Genomic DNA, 14,549 nt, shown 5'->3' with positions numbered 1-14,549 from the left:
AAATCTTTTGCCAGAATGTTTGGACTGGCGTACACAGCCAAAGTGCGTGTAAATAGGTATCGGGGAGATCACCTGTGCAGTTTGAACATATGTTAGTGGGAGTGAGCCCCATCTTGAACATCCTTTGTCCTGTGTAATGAACTCTATGAAGGACCTTGTATTGTATGAGCTGTATATTGGGGTTTTTGCTCATTTTGAATGTATTTGTACAGATTTCTGACCAAAACGTTGGGTCTCTGTTGATGTTGAGATCTTCTTCCCATTTGAAAGTGGGAAGGGATATTGAGATATTTGAACCTGACAGGATTGAGATAATTTTAGAAAGAGGTTTAGGAGCTGAGATCTTCAGGAGATTTGTCACTGTCTGAGGTAAGTTCAGGTTAATCTGTTCTAGTTTGAACTTAGTTTGTATTATTGACTTAAGCTGAAGATATTCCAGATAGTTGCTTTGACTGATGCCATATGTTTCTATTAGCTCATTGAATGGAATAAAAGAGTTATTGGAGATAAGTTGTTCTAAGTGTCTTATTCCTTTATTTTGCCATCTTGGGAAGTTTATTGGTTTCTTTCTTTGCAGGATGTCGGGATTGTTCCAGATGGGTGTGAGTTTGCAGGGAATGAGTGAAGATCCATTTATTTTAAGAAATTCCCACCAAGCTGTCAGCGATGTGTTTATATTGATGCTTTTAAAGCAGCTGTGCTTTTTAATGACAGGACTGAAGAAGGGAAGATCTCTGACTTGGAGATCTTCACAGAATGTTTTTTCAACGTCTAGCCAGCCTTCATCTAAGGGTTTCTGATTGATCCATTTTACAACATAAAGTAGTTTATTGGCCAGATAGTAATTATAAAAATTTGGGAGTTCTAAGCCACCTTGGTCCTTGGTGTTCTGTAGTGTTTTTAAACTTATACGTGATGGTTTATTTTTCCATAAGAATTTTGAGACATGAGAATCAAGAGTGTTAAACCAGGTTTTTGGTGGTTTTGCTGGGATCATTGAGAAGGTGTAGTTAATTTTAGGCAAGACCATCATTTTGATTGTTGCTACTCTCCCCATAAGTGAAATTGGGAGTGTCCTCCATCGAATGAGGTCCTCCTCTATTGCTTTAATAAGGGGGGTGTAGTTTAAGTGTACCAAGTCTGAGAGTTTGCCTGAGACGTTAATGCCGAGATATTTGATGTTCCCTGGTTTTAGTGGGGTGTTCGGTGTGTGCTGAAATGTAGAGTTGATAGGCAAGACGACTGATTTGTTCCAATTTATAGAATATTCTGAGATTGAGGAGAATCTATCTATTAACCCTATTGTTTCTGGAAGAGAGGTCTGTGCGTTTTGCAGGAAAATTAGCACATCATCTGCATAGAGACATATTTTATGTGTTACATTTGCTGTTCGTATTCCTTTTATGTTATTGTTCTGTCTGATGGCTGCTGCTAGTGGTTCGATAAAGATTGCAAAGAGAGATGGTGAGAGTGGACACCCCTGTCGGGTGCCTCTCTCAAGATTGAACCTTGAGGACATTTGGTCATTGGTTTTAACACAGGCACTGGGTGAGGTATTTTTATCCAGGAGAGGTAATTTTCTCTAAATCCAAATTTCCGTAGTGTAGCAAGTAGAAATTTCCAATTTACCCTATCAAAGGCTTTTTCTGCATCTAAGGAGGTGATAATGGCTTTTTGTTTATTGTGGTGGCAGTGGTCTATAAGATTAATTAATCTACGTGTATTGTTAGTGGAGTGTCGTCCTTTAATAAATTTTTAACTGGTCTTACTGTTTTACAAGTTTTATACTGCCTTGCTTTTTTTTTTATCTTATCTAGTTTTAAGATGCTGTGCTGACATTTCCCTATCTCTAATCCTTATATATTTTTCCTTGACAAATTACTACTTATTTGACTGAATGCATGCATGAATGTAAACGTGGGAAGCCACAAATGAATTGCCTTTTGTGGGATAAGTAAAGTTGTCCGAACTGAACTTAAGTTATCGTGGAAACCTACACTGAAGATTCCTCACTCCAGCCTTTAAGGTTGTGAGAAATACTTTCAAGGCGGGTTGCTGGAAAAGCTCCAGCTGAAAGGGGAGCCAGAGTGCCTTCCACACACAGAAGCCGTGAACACGAAATTGAAGAAAGTCTGGGTATGTGTTCAGCTGTGGAGATGAGTCCTTCTACCACTACCTGCTGGGAATTAAATTTATTCCGGAGAGAGCTGTCATGGCTGAGGAGTTCGACTAACTTCTGAATATTAACGGAGCAGCCTCGACAGACCTTTGATTTTGACGTACTCTCCATCCATGCATCTTCGAAACTGCTTGATCTAACTGAAGGTCATGGCAGGCTGTAACCGGCGCCGGCTAACTAATGGCAAAGGCAAACTGCGGAGATGAGTTTATGAAAACATACTAAAGGATGCCAAAATCCAAAAAGAGCATTAATGTGAAGAGAAACAGGGTGTCTAGTTGCAATTCCTGGTTGATTTTAAGTTAAATATGATTATTTAGAATTTCATCTTTTCGGGATCGACAAAAAAATTTCAAAATCATTTGCAGTTTATTGGCCCGGCTCACTTAACGAGTTGGATAATTCTGCACCAGCAGCAGTAGGCCATGACCACACCATTAAAAAGGTCATTTAAAAAATGACAAAGGTGTCCTCCTTGGTAATGAGAGGTAAAAGGGCCCAATAGAAGATAAAGTCAAAGATTAAATTCAACTGAACCGGAATCCGACTGTCATGCCAGTTTTCATTGAGCAGCACACTGTATTATGCCAGGGACGTCAAACATCTGGCCTGCGTCCCAGAACAAAACTACCAAAAAAAAAAAAAAAACCTTCCAAACTGTTAGATTCCATAATGTACTTTTACTTGACATGTAATGGCTCCCTGTCCCTCAATACCTCCAGTTAAAAGTCCTCCATAGCTAAGCACCCCCCCACACCTCCACTGCCATACTCCCTCCCGATGCAAACCTCTCGCTCCCGCTCAGAACCAAACACTGAACCTGGGGCGACAGAACCTTCTCCGTATCGGCCACATCCCTGACTGCACAGACCTGAACACTTTCAAATCACACATCAAGACTCACCTGTTCAGAACTCTCCCTGGCCCAAGCAGTCATCCCCACCAGCCTGAAATCTGCCACAATAATCACGGTACCAAAAAAGTCACCCACAACCAGCTTAAATGACTTCCGCTCTGTTGCCCTTACACCCATACTAATGAAGTGCTTCAAAAGGCTGGTTCTTAAACACATCAAGGACTGTCTTGTTGGCTTACCGGGCGAACAGATCCACAGAGTATGCCATCGCCATAGCTCTGCACACTGTGCTCACACATCTAGAACAACCGCAGAGCTATGCCAGGATGCTCTTTGTGGATTACAGCTCAGCATTCACCACCATCCTCCAGGACATCCTCATCACCAAACTGGTCACCCTGGGCCTCCCCCCTCTCACCTGCTCCTGGATCAAAAACTTTCTGACCAACAGACCCCAGACTGTGAGACTTGGCCCCCACCTCTCCCCCACCCGTACACTGAACACCGGGTCCCCACAGGGCTGTGTGCTGAGCCCCCTCCTGTACTGCCTCTACACCAACGACTGCACTCCAGTCCACAAAAACAACATCAGTCAAATTCGCTGACGACACCACCGTGGTTGGACTTATTTCAGAAGGAGACGAGTCAGCCTACAGAGAGGAGGTGCAGAGGCTCTCAACCTGGTGCCTAGACAACAACCTGACACTGAACACAGCCAAAACGAAGGAGATCACCGTGGACTTCAGGAGGAACAGAACTGAGCCGCTCCCCCTCTACATCAACGGCGAGTGTGTGGAGAGAGTCCACACGTTCAGGTTCCTGGGAGTCCAGATCTCCGATGACCTCTTCTGGACACAAAACACCACAGCTGTCATTAAGAAGGTTCAGCAGTTCCTGAGAGTTCTCAGGAGGAACAACCTGGACCGAAAGTTGCTACTGGCCTTCTACCGCTCAACCATTGAGAGCCTGCTGACGTACTGTGTAGCCACCTGGTACGGGAGCTGCACTGAGGTGGACAGAGCGAGGCTTCAGAGGACGGTTAAAGCAGGCTGTCGTTGGCTGTTCTCTCCCCTCCATAATGGACACTTACTCCTCCCGGTGCCTCAGCAGAGCTCACAGCATCATCAAGGACAGCTCACACCCCAGTTCTCAGCTGTTTGAACTGTTGCCCTTTGGCAGGCGCTACAGATCTTTACAAGCGAGGACAAACAGACTGACAAACAACTTTTTTCCCGGAGCCATCACCACACTGAACTCTTGCATGTAAATAACTGACGTGCAATACACATTCCAACACTGCTGCTACTTCTCACTGTGTGATTATATACTGTGCAATACTTTTTAATATGTGAAATATTTTAAACCCATTTTAAGTTTTTATGTGAGTTGTGATCCTGCACTGAATATAGGAGAATCTCCAAATTTCCTTGTGCAATGTTGTATAATGACAATAAAGGCTATCTATCTATCTATCTAGAAATTTTATGATGTGTCTTTATGAGCTTCCTCAATTGTAATGTTTGCGGATTGTTACAACGTGGCTCTGCTCAGAGAAGGATGTAGTTGTAGGAAGTAACAATAACCGGGTGAGTTTGGGTGAAGTGAGGGTTTTATTGGTAGTTCTCAGATTTACAATAATCAAATGGAACCCCAAAGGTACAATAATACAACAAAGGAGGGCCAAACAGGTAATTCCCACTAACTATACAATGTTTGACTTAATTGAAGAGCATGTTACGGAAGTTTGTGTTAGCTAATGGAAAAGACTGGGACTGTTGGCTGCCCTACCTGCTCTTTGCTTACAGAGGTTCCCCAGGCTTCTCACCATTTGAACTGCTGTATGGAAGACAGGTGAGGGGTCCTCTGGATGTGCTGAGAGAAGCCTGACACCTAAGACCCGCAGCATCCTAGCCCAAGTTGGAAGAAATGGCTGAACTGATGCAGGCAAACTTGGAGCTGGCCCAGTCACACCAAAAGATCTGGTATGACAAGGCAGCCAGGCAGCGCAACCTCCAGTCGGGGCAGAATGTCCTGCTTCTGTTGCCCACCTCAGACAACAAGCTCCTGGCCAAGTGGCAGGGACCGTACGAGGTGGTGTGGAAGATGGGTCCAGCTACCTACAAGGTGCACATGCCAGAGAAGAGGAAACCGTGACAGACTTTCCACGTCAACCTCTTGAAGGAGTGGCATGAGAGGCAGCCAGGTCTCCAGCTCCGGGTGCAGGCTGTGGCAGAGGAGGAGGAGGGTCCGGGGCAGTTCGTTCCAACCCACCCGCAGACAGCTACCTTAAACTTGTCACATCTATCCTCCCACCAGCAGAAGGAGCTGGCAGCGATCATTCCCCCTGGACTTTTCAACAAGACACCAGGTTACACCCGGGTGGTGGAGCATACCATCCCTCTCAAGGAGACAACCCCTGTGCGCCAGCAGATGTACCAGGTGCCAGAACGTCTCCTGCCACACCTGAAGGCCGAGGTGGAGGAGATGTTGGCACTTGGGGTGATTGAGAGGTCTGCGAGGGAGTGGATAAACCCAGTGGTGTTGGTGCTAAAGAAAGATGGGACCACCTTTTGTGTTGACTTTCGCTGGGTGAATGCCCAATCCATCGTCGATGCTTATCCAATGCCTCGGCTCGAGAACTTGATTGGCAGGTTGGGAAAGGCGTCCTATATAACGACACAGGACTTATGCTAAAGCTACTGGCATGTGCCCCTGGCCAAGGAGGCCAGGCCGTTCACAGCCTTTCGTACACCCCAGCATCCAGCAGGTGAGTCTGACCATCCCCCCGCTCAAGTGGGCCCTGGCCAAGGAGCAAGTACAGTACCTCAGTCATGTTTTAGGCCAGGGTGTGATCTGGCCACAAAAAGACAAGGTGCAGGCAGTACTGGACTGCCCAAGGCCCCAAACCCAGAGGGTTTGTCTGACCTGACTCGGAATTCAGGGACCTCCCAGATCCAGTGGGGGGAGGACAGTAGTTTGCGTTCCAAGATCTGAAGGCGGGGGCTCTGTAAAGGCCCAGTGCTGCAGAGCCGCGACTTCGAACAGCCCTTCACTGCCCGAACTGATGCCTCTGGGGTTGGTCTCGGGGCAGTGCTCCTCCAAGGAAATGGGAAGGACCAGAAACTGGTGGCATACATCAGCCGGAAATTATTGCCAAGAGACACTCGGTATGCAGCAGTCCAGCTGGAGTGCCTAGCTGTTAAGTGAGGACTTGACAGCTTGAAATACTTGAATACTACTTGCTGGGCAGAGACTTCACCCGAGACTGATCATCGTTCCTTGCAGTGGCTAGGGTGCATGAAGGACTCAAATGTTTGCATCGCCCGCTGGTTCTTGGTTCTGCAACCGTACCGCTTCACGGTGCAGTACAGAGCTGGTAAACAGAACGTTGTTGCAGGCTTTTTGTTATGCCACCCTGTTTGTGAGACTCCAGAAGGGGTGGGAAATGTGAGAAGGTGATATTCCCTTCTCACTGTAAAACAAAGATTTAAGAGCACATGCACACAGTGTTGATGTGGGAGTGCTTGTAAACATTGGGAGTTTGTGTTGGCAATGGGTTGTGGCGATGCGTCACCCACGCTGGGGTTGGTAGGGCCGGAATGTGGATTGGCGCACATTTTGCCACAACAGAGACTAAAAAACCATCAATCACCACTGCTGACAGTAGTTAATGACATCCTGGGTTTGTAATGAGGTAACCACTACACCCTGTGTCACTGATGCAGTTTTTGAATCTGAATAGTGGCAAAACTCACAACTAAACTCACCACATGCACTTCCTGCTCCTGCCCCATCTGTCTTTTCGTGTTTCAGTCGTCAGAAGGCAGATGGCACAGTCCACTGTTTGTATATTTATGTGTCAATATGTATAGTGGGGAATTGGTGACTGGTTAAAATAATTTATTGTATATATTTTGACTGTGATAATCATTTTCTGTTTGCTATGTATTTTTCTGATTCAAATTTTTTAGGGTGGGTTAAACACCTGTTGGACTTCTGTTTCATCCCAACCTGTCCTGATTGGCCCAATTCAGGGTGGGGCTGGGCTTATATAAAGAGGCACACCTTCAGTGTCAGAGATGACTGAGACTGAGGGAGTGAGTCTCTGTCTGCCAGCCTGCTGTGAGGCTGTGAGTTAATACTATTGTGAACTTTTGTAAAAAGAATGTTTAAAATAAACCTGATTTAATTTTTGAAATGACGGCTACCATCTCATCCTCTCATCCACCACGAGGCCGAACACATCTCGAGTCAGGGTGACCGCCTCTGTCCCTCATAATAACAAAAAGGCAGCTTCTTCACTAGAAGGCTGTTAACTGAAGTTTCTACCGACACAAATTCACTAAACAAGAGAGTGGCAAAATGGAAACAAACTAAACGCCTAATTAACACAAAACAAAACAGCAGGTACGTTCGCCAAAGTACTGGACAAAGGTCCAGGTTGACTAAAGGTTAACTAAATTCACACAGTCAAATATCGGAGTGAAGCCGAGTCCAAAAGATCACTTTCACTAGTCCAAACACACACCAAAGTTTCTCTCGGCCGACTGAAGGCCAGTTCATCCTCTATAAGAACAAGACGAAAGTTCGGCAGTGCGGGGTCCTGTCAAATAAAATTACGCCATTTCCTTTGTTCAGCTCCCTGTGGCCGAAGAAATTTGTTTCGGCTGTGCCAACCGCCCTGGCCGAACTATGTGGGTGCCGCACTTCCGAAACTTCTGCACTGCCGTGTGCTGCGCATGTATGTTCCAGTTCGCTCATGACTATCAGTCGTATTTTAATCATATTTAGTTTGTAACATTGCTACTGTGAGTGCCGCAGCTCGTTAATATGTCGGAGTGCAGGCTTACGTGATGCACCTGAACGCATCACGACAGCCGTCAGCTCCTGTAGTTAAAACTGGACCAACTTCGCACTCGGACAAAAACTCTCTCTTTTATTACAGAAACAGTTCAGAGAAATGTATTTCTGAAAGCACTGGAGGCGAAAAATAAGCTGTGCAGTTGAAAAGTTTAAACGCCGCTTCACAGACGTGTGGCTGCTGCGAGGGGGCGTGGCCTGCGAGTTCGGCAGCTTCTTATCGGAGTATGAACAGTCCTGCCGAAAAAGCTTTTTTTTTTCAGCAGCTGGCTGACGTCACTGCCGAATTTTCTTCTTCTTCTTACGGGTTCAAAAAGGAAGTATGAAGGGGCCTTGAGCAGACACCTCCTGTCTTAGCCGCCATGAGGAGTCTGCTGGAGCTGTTTAAATGGCCTCAGTTGGCGGGCGGCGCTGAGCCAATCAGCAGTCATCCTGCAATCAGAGTGCTCCACATCAGGACAGGAGGAGGAGAAAGTCAGTGAGGGTACCTCCTGCCAAACAGCACATGGTAACAAACATAACAAAGAGGTGGAGGTGAGGCCATACAGCCTGTGGGCTGTAACACTGATTTATAATATGACCATATATATTGTCTTTGAGTATCTTGAAAAGCACTATACAAATAAAGCAGATGACGATGACTATTATTATTATTATTATTATTATTATTATTATTATTATTATTATTATTATTATTATGAAGCCCCATTTGCACACCTCTTAAGTGAAAATGGAAAACTTTTGTTGCTTTTTGGAGTGCCAAATTTTGACATATACAGTGGGGCAAAAAAGTATTTAGTCAGCCACCGATTGTGCAAGTTCTCCCACTTAAAATGATGACAGAGGTCTGTAATTTTCATCATAGGTACACTTCAACTGTGAGAGACAGAATGTGAAAAAAAAAATCCAGGAATTCACATTGTAGGAATTTTAAAGAATTTATTTGTAAATTATGGTGGAAAATAAGTATTTGGTCACTTCAAACAAGAAATATCTCTGGCTCTCACAGACCTGTAACTTCTTCTTTAAGAAGCTCTTCTGTCCTCCACTTGTTACCTGTATTTATGGCTCCTCTTTGAACTGGTTATCTGTATAAAAGACACCTGTCCACAACCTCAAACAGTCAGACTCCAAACTCCACTATGGCCAAGACCAAAGAGCTGTCGAAGGACACCAGGAAAAGGATTGTAGACCTGCACCAGACTGGGAAGAGTGAATCTACAATAGGCAAGCAGCTTGGTGTGAAACAATCAACTGTGGGAGCAATTATCAGAAAATGGAAGACATACAAGACCACTGATAATCTCCCTCGATCTGGGGCTCCACGCAAGATCTCATCCCGTGGGGTCAAAATGATCATGAGAACGGTGAGCAAAAATCCCAGAACCACACGGGGGGACCTGGTGAATGACCTGCAGAGAGCTGGGACCAAAGTAACAAAGGTTACCATCAGTAACACACTACGCCGACAGGGAACCAAATCCTGCAGTGCCAGACGTGTCCCCCTGCTTAAGCCAGTGCATGTCCAGGCCCGTCTGAAGTTTGCTAGAGAGCACATGGATGATACAGCAGAGGATTGGGAGAATGTCATATGGTCAGATGAAACCAAAATAGAACTTTTTGGTATAAACACAACTCGTCGTGTTTGGAGGAAGAAGAATACTGAGTTGCATCCCAAGAACACCATACCTACTGTGAAGCATGGGGGTGGAAACATCATGCTTTGGGGCTGTTTTTCTGCTAAGGGGACAGGACGACTGATCCGTGTTAAGGAAAGAATGAATAGGGCCATGTATCGTGAGATTTTGAGCCAAAACCTCCTTCCATCAGTGAGAGCTTTGAAGATGAAACGTGGCCGGGTCTTCCAGCATGACAATGATCCCAAACACACCGCCCGGGCAACGAAGGAGTGGCTCCGTAAGAAGCATTTGAAAGTCCTGGAGTGGCCTAGCCAGTCTCCAGACCTCAACCCCATAGAAAATCTGTGGAGGGAGTTGAAAGTCCGTGTTGCTCGGCGACAGCCCCAAAACATCTCTGCTCTCGAGAAGATCTGCATGGAGGAATGGGCCAAAATACCAGCTACTGTGTGTGCAAACCTGGTAAAGACCTATAGTAATCGTTTGACCTCTGTTATTGCCAACAAAGGTTATATTACAAAGTATTGAGTTGAATTTTTGTTATTGACCAAATACTTATTTTCCACCATAATTTACGAATAAATTCCTTAAAAATCCTACAATGTGAATTCCTGGATTTTTTTTTTCACATTCTGTCTCTCACAGTTGAAGTGTACCTATGATGAAAATTACAGACCTCTGTCATCATTTTAAGTGGGAGAACTTGCACAATCGGGGGCTGACTAAATACTTTTTTGCCCCACTGTATACTGTCATGCTATGTTTGTCTCTGAAGTTTTAAGTTACACTTTTGGTGACCAAAACATCACATACAAGGTCAAGGTGTTTGTTTGCCGCTGCCTGTATTTCATCCTCAGGATTCCATAGTCTTCCTTAATCTGTAACAAAGATCCCTGAGGGATTACTGACCCGGAAAGAAACAAACCCTAGGACTGTGTGACGAGACAAATGCGACCATGGAATCTGCAGGACGAGAGGAAAAGAACCAGACTGAACTGGAAATGATCAGCGGAACAGGAACTACGTCAAACTGAGTCATAAGATTAGCTCAGGATCCCACAAAAATTTTTTGACCCGTCTTGTGATTGTAGCTGCAAAGCCTCTATTTGGGTTCATCGCCAGCGTTGCACTGCTCGGTACGTCATTTCATACTGCAGTACTGTTAGTTAGTTAGTTGACGTAGATCGCAGCAGCAGCCACCGTCACCCCAAATTGGCAATGCTCATGTTGGTATTCTTGGTAAATCGCCAGTAAAATGTACCCAAACTGAAAGTTCAGTCTATTTCCATGAGTAGGCAGTCCATCACGCATTACGCAGGATCTCAGTAAATTCTCCATGTCTACTCCCTTGTGAAAATCTACATTCTTCATGTACAGTCTTTATCGTTGATGTGGCACGCTTGAATGCACTCTGCAAGGGAGCCAATATTTACTTGGGTAGCACATCAAACAATCCTGAGGTTGGCAGTTCAATTCTCAGCCCTGCTTGTCCCTGTGACAATGAACCCAAGCTGAAGAGTCGCCGCGATATGTCAGTGGTTCAGAAAGAGCTGCAACGGGACCTGGAGCAGAATAATGTACTTATCTGAAGAACAAAACACTGTGTTTTGGTATTCAATGGGTTTATTTTTGAAGGAAACGACAAATACAGCAACAATTCAATACAGCCAGTGTTCTCACATTTGATCTGTTTTCATTGTGATATTGTTGAGGACTACATGAGGAAAATACAGAGACAACCATCAGTCAAACAAATTACAGCATAGGTGATGGAAGTTTAAGGACTATTCAATAGCATTTCCAGACAAGTTGTTTTGTTTCCTCATCGGAAATCAAACTTGCATGTATTAGCTTTTAGGTAGTGAGCGTACAAGTTTGGCAGTATTCAGTCTCTTCCATTAAAGAAACCAGCCTCTGTAGTCGCTGAACAAGAGTATCAAGATCAGTAGTCTGCATGCAGTCTGCCAGTGAAGCAGAAACAACATCTACCAGCCAACCTTGTAAAAAAGTGCTGAATCAAAGTCAACGTAAACAATGATTTTCTTTGGTGTTCACATGTGCCAATTAAATATTGGAGTAGTCGTCTGTGCGCAGCAGCTGTGTTAGCTGTGGGTCTATTATCTAGGCTGCAAGTAGAATTTAAGACAACTCGTGCTGTTATGGCTGTGCTGTTTGATGCTGCAGGATGCAGGAATCCTGGTTCTGCAGGTTTACGTCCATGGCTCCCATCAGGCTCGCTACTCGTGCTAAAGACTCCCCGATGTGTTAAAGATGGTGTTGTGTATGGAGCAAGGACTTGTTCTGCATTGCAGCCAGGAGTCCTTCTGAATTCTGGTGAACATATTTGAAAAACTGCCTCGCCTCACTATTATGCCTTGGTATATCAGACGTCTGCAGACGTTCTAAGATGCAGTCGAGAGGGGCTCAAAGAAAAACTTTTCTTCAGTGGAGTTGGAATTCACTTGCATTGCACTTTTTCACTGATTCAATGTCCCAAAAGAACTTTACAATGTTGACCCATTCATATGTTCATTGACAAATCAATGGAGGCAGATGCCTTCATCGGAGTGCTACCACTTTGTTAAAGTACAAGTATTAACCTTCAGCTTCTTGCCGATACCGAATACCAATAGGAGTACTTATCAAGTAACATAAAGCCTAACTAAGCCGTAGCCTGAGAGGATCGAGGAGAGGAAAGGTTACACTTTTAATGAATGAAAAAAGATAATTTAACCAAACTCAGTTTTTACCACCCTGTTGAGAACACTACTTCTAGATAATTAAGTAGTAACTTGGGGTTGGAAAACATGCTTAACTTGATGTGTCCCAGTTACATTCACTGAGGAAAAAAGATTTATTTTCCCAGTGTCCTTTGCGCATTCGTTCAGGCCTGCGCAGATACTTTTATCCCACATTGTGTCCACACATGTCTACGGTCATATGGAAACACAGGAGTGCCAAAATTAAAAGGAAATAAACGTGGAAATATAAAGAGAATCAACAATACAAAAAAATATACAAGGATAGTCCATTTTGTCAACGCTTCTACTGTTTTGTCTTTGTCTTTTCCATTTGCTTTTTGACATTGCATTTACTCGATGAGTCAAGCCGTCTGGAAAAGACAAAAGCAATACATTGCAAATCAGCGAGGGCTGTGGGTGGGTCTTCCTGTTCAGGGTGACTAGTCCAGCATCCTTGATCATAAATGCATAATTGTCATTTGTAACAAACATTGTAAATGTCCTTTTTTCACCCTTTACATATCCTGGATCTAACTATTTGTTCTTTTGCTTCTCAAATATTTGATGTTCTTTGTTTTCACTCCAGCTCATCAGCAGGTTCCAGGTGTGGCCACCAACCAGGAAGAAGGATCCTTTTATCATTTATTGGAACATAGCAAGTGTGGCAGAGATTAGAGGAAGCATGAGCTGTGTTAATTTCTGTAAACTCTTTTATTTCCCTGGATTTCTGTTATTTTGGGGAAACTGTAAGATTGTGATGAGTTGCTGATGTTGGTCGATTAGCAGGGAAATGTCACCTAAAATTGAAATAAATTAATTTAATCATAATAATCATCGTGTTGATGGTTGGTGACATCATGGGAGGATCTGCAGAGGAGAGGGATGATGGTGCTGCCTTGCCTGAGGGGAATTGACAGAGTTCAGTTCTTTCAGGAGCTGTGGGCTTGGTCTGAGTAACAGGCTGAGCCAGTCAGTGGTTCCTGATCTCTTCTTGTTGTAAACCCTGGCGACACAAACTGGAGACACATGGATATGATACAAGATGATTTTGTTCACTTAACATTTAATAAGTCACACTAAAATACTTTCTGCAGTGTAGCAAGCGCCAGTTTAATTTTTGGTTGGTAGTTAATTTATGATTCTTTTATTTGCAAAAAAAAAAAACCAACATATAACAAAATACTTGTTCTTATAGGAAATCTACCAAAAATGTATGAAAGCATCTGAAATGGTCAAAAATGAGCTCAGCTTGAGAGCATCGACACCTTTAATTAGAGATCAGTTCCAAGCAGAGGCAACTGAGCGCCACCTGGTGCCCTCAGAAAGGACGGCATGAAAAGTATGTTAGTAATTCTTTATCAGCAATATTTTCTCATCTGTGAACAAAATTTCCTCCAAAAATGTTACATAATTAATGTGTGAGGACGGAACTCCCTGGTTATTGGTCTCCTCTTGCTGCCCCCCCCCCCCCCTTTGCTGCTTCAGGCTGTTTCCTCCTGATCCACACCCATGGTGCATGAGTGGGGCTCGCCCCTCCCTCACCATACAGTGTGTATTGCATACGGTAAAGTGCAAGTGCGCATGCTCAGGCTGTGGTTACGTTCATTCACATCAAGTGATTTTGATGCATCGTGGGGAAACTGGTAGTAAACTGAGTGACACTGTGACCAAAACTTTCTAAGAATCTTTTTTTTATTTTTTTATTTAATGTCATTTTCTTTTGATCAGCACCTATATGGTTGTCCTAATGATGTGGCTAAAAAGTTGTGTGCTCACTTTACTTTGGCGTTCAGTGGAGTCAATGGACCTGAAATCAAATTTTGCCCCACCAAGTATTTCCATATAGCATCGCCACTGGATCCACATACTGTGGCTCATTATGAATATAGTATTATGAGTCGGTGTGTTAGTACTGGGGAAGTAGAAAAGAGTTAAGATGCAAGTCAAAATTTTGACTTTTACTGAGAAAAGGTGGTAAAGTCTGCACGGTTCCAAGATGGAGAACTTCCCACTGAGCTGTCCTCTTGTTGTGGAGAAGATCCAACTCTGGATTTTCAAGAGATACAGAGTACTCCCAGGAAAAAAACCCAGCTGGTTCTTCACTACTTCCATCATTCCTACGTCTGCTTTTCTTGCAACAAAGCTCACGCTTATGTTTGAAACACTGAGCTGCAGCAATATTAATTCAATTTGGTTTTCCTTTTTGAACTTTGTTCAGATTGTGTCAAGAATATGCACTCCGCCTTTCTCCCCACGCTGTCTGGGGAACAAAAACC

This window comes from Lipophrys pholis (genome assembly GCF_963383615.2).
Source record: "Lipophrys pholis genome assembly, chromosome: 17".
In the NCBI taxonomy this organism is placed as follows: Eukaryota; Metazoa; Chordata; class Actinopteri; order Blenniiformes; family Blenniidae; genus Lipophrys; species Lipophrys pholis.
Note: the sequence above shows the minus strand (reverse complement) of the source record.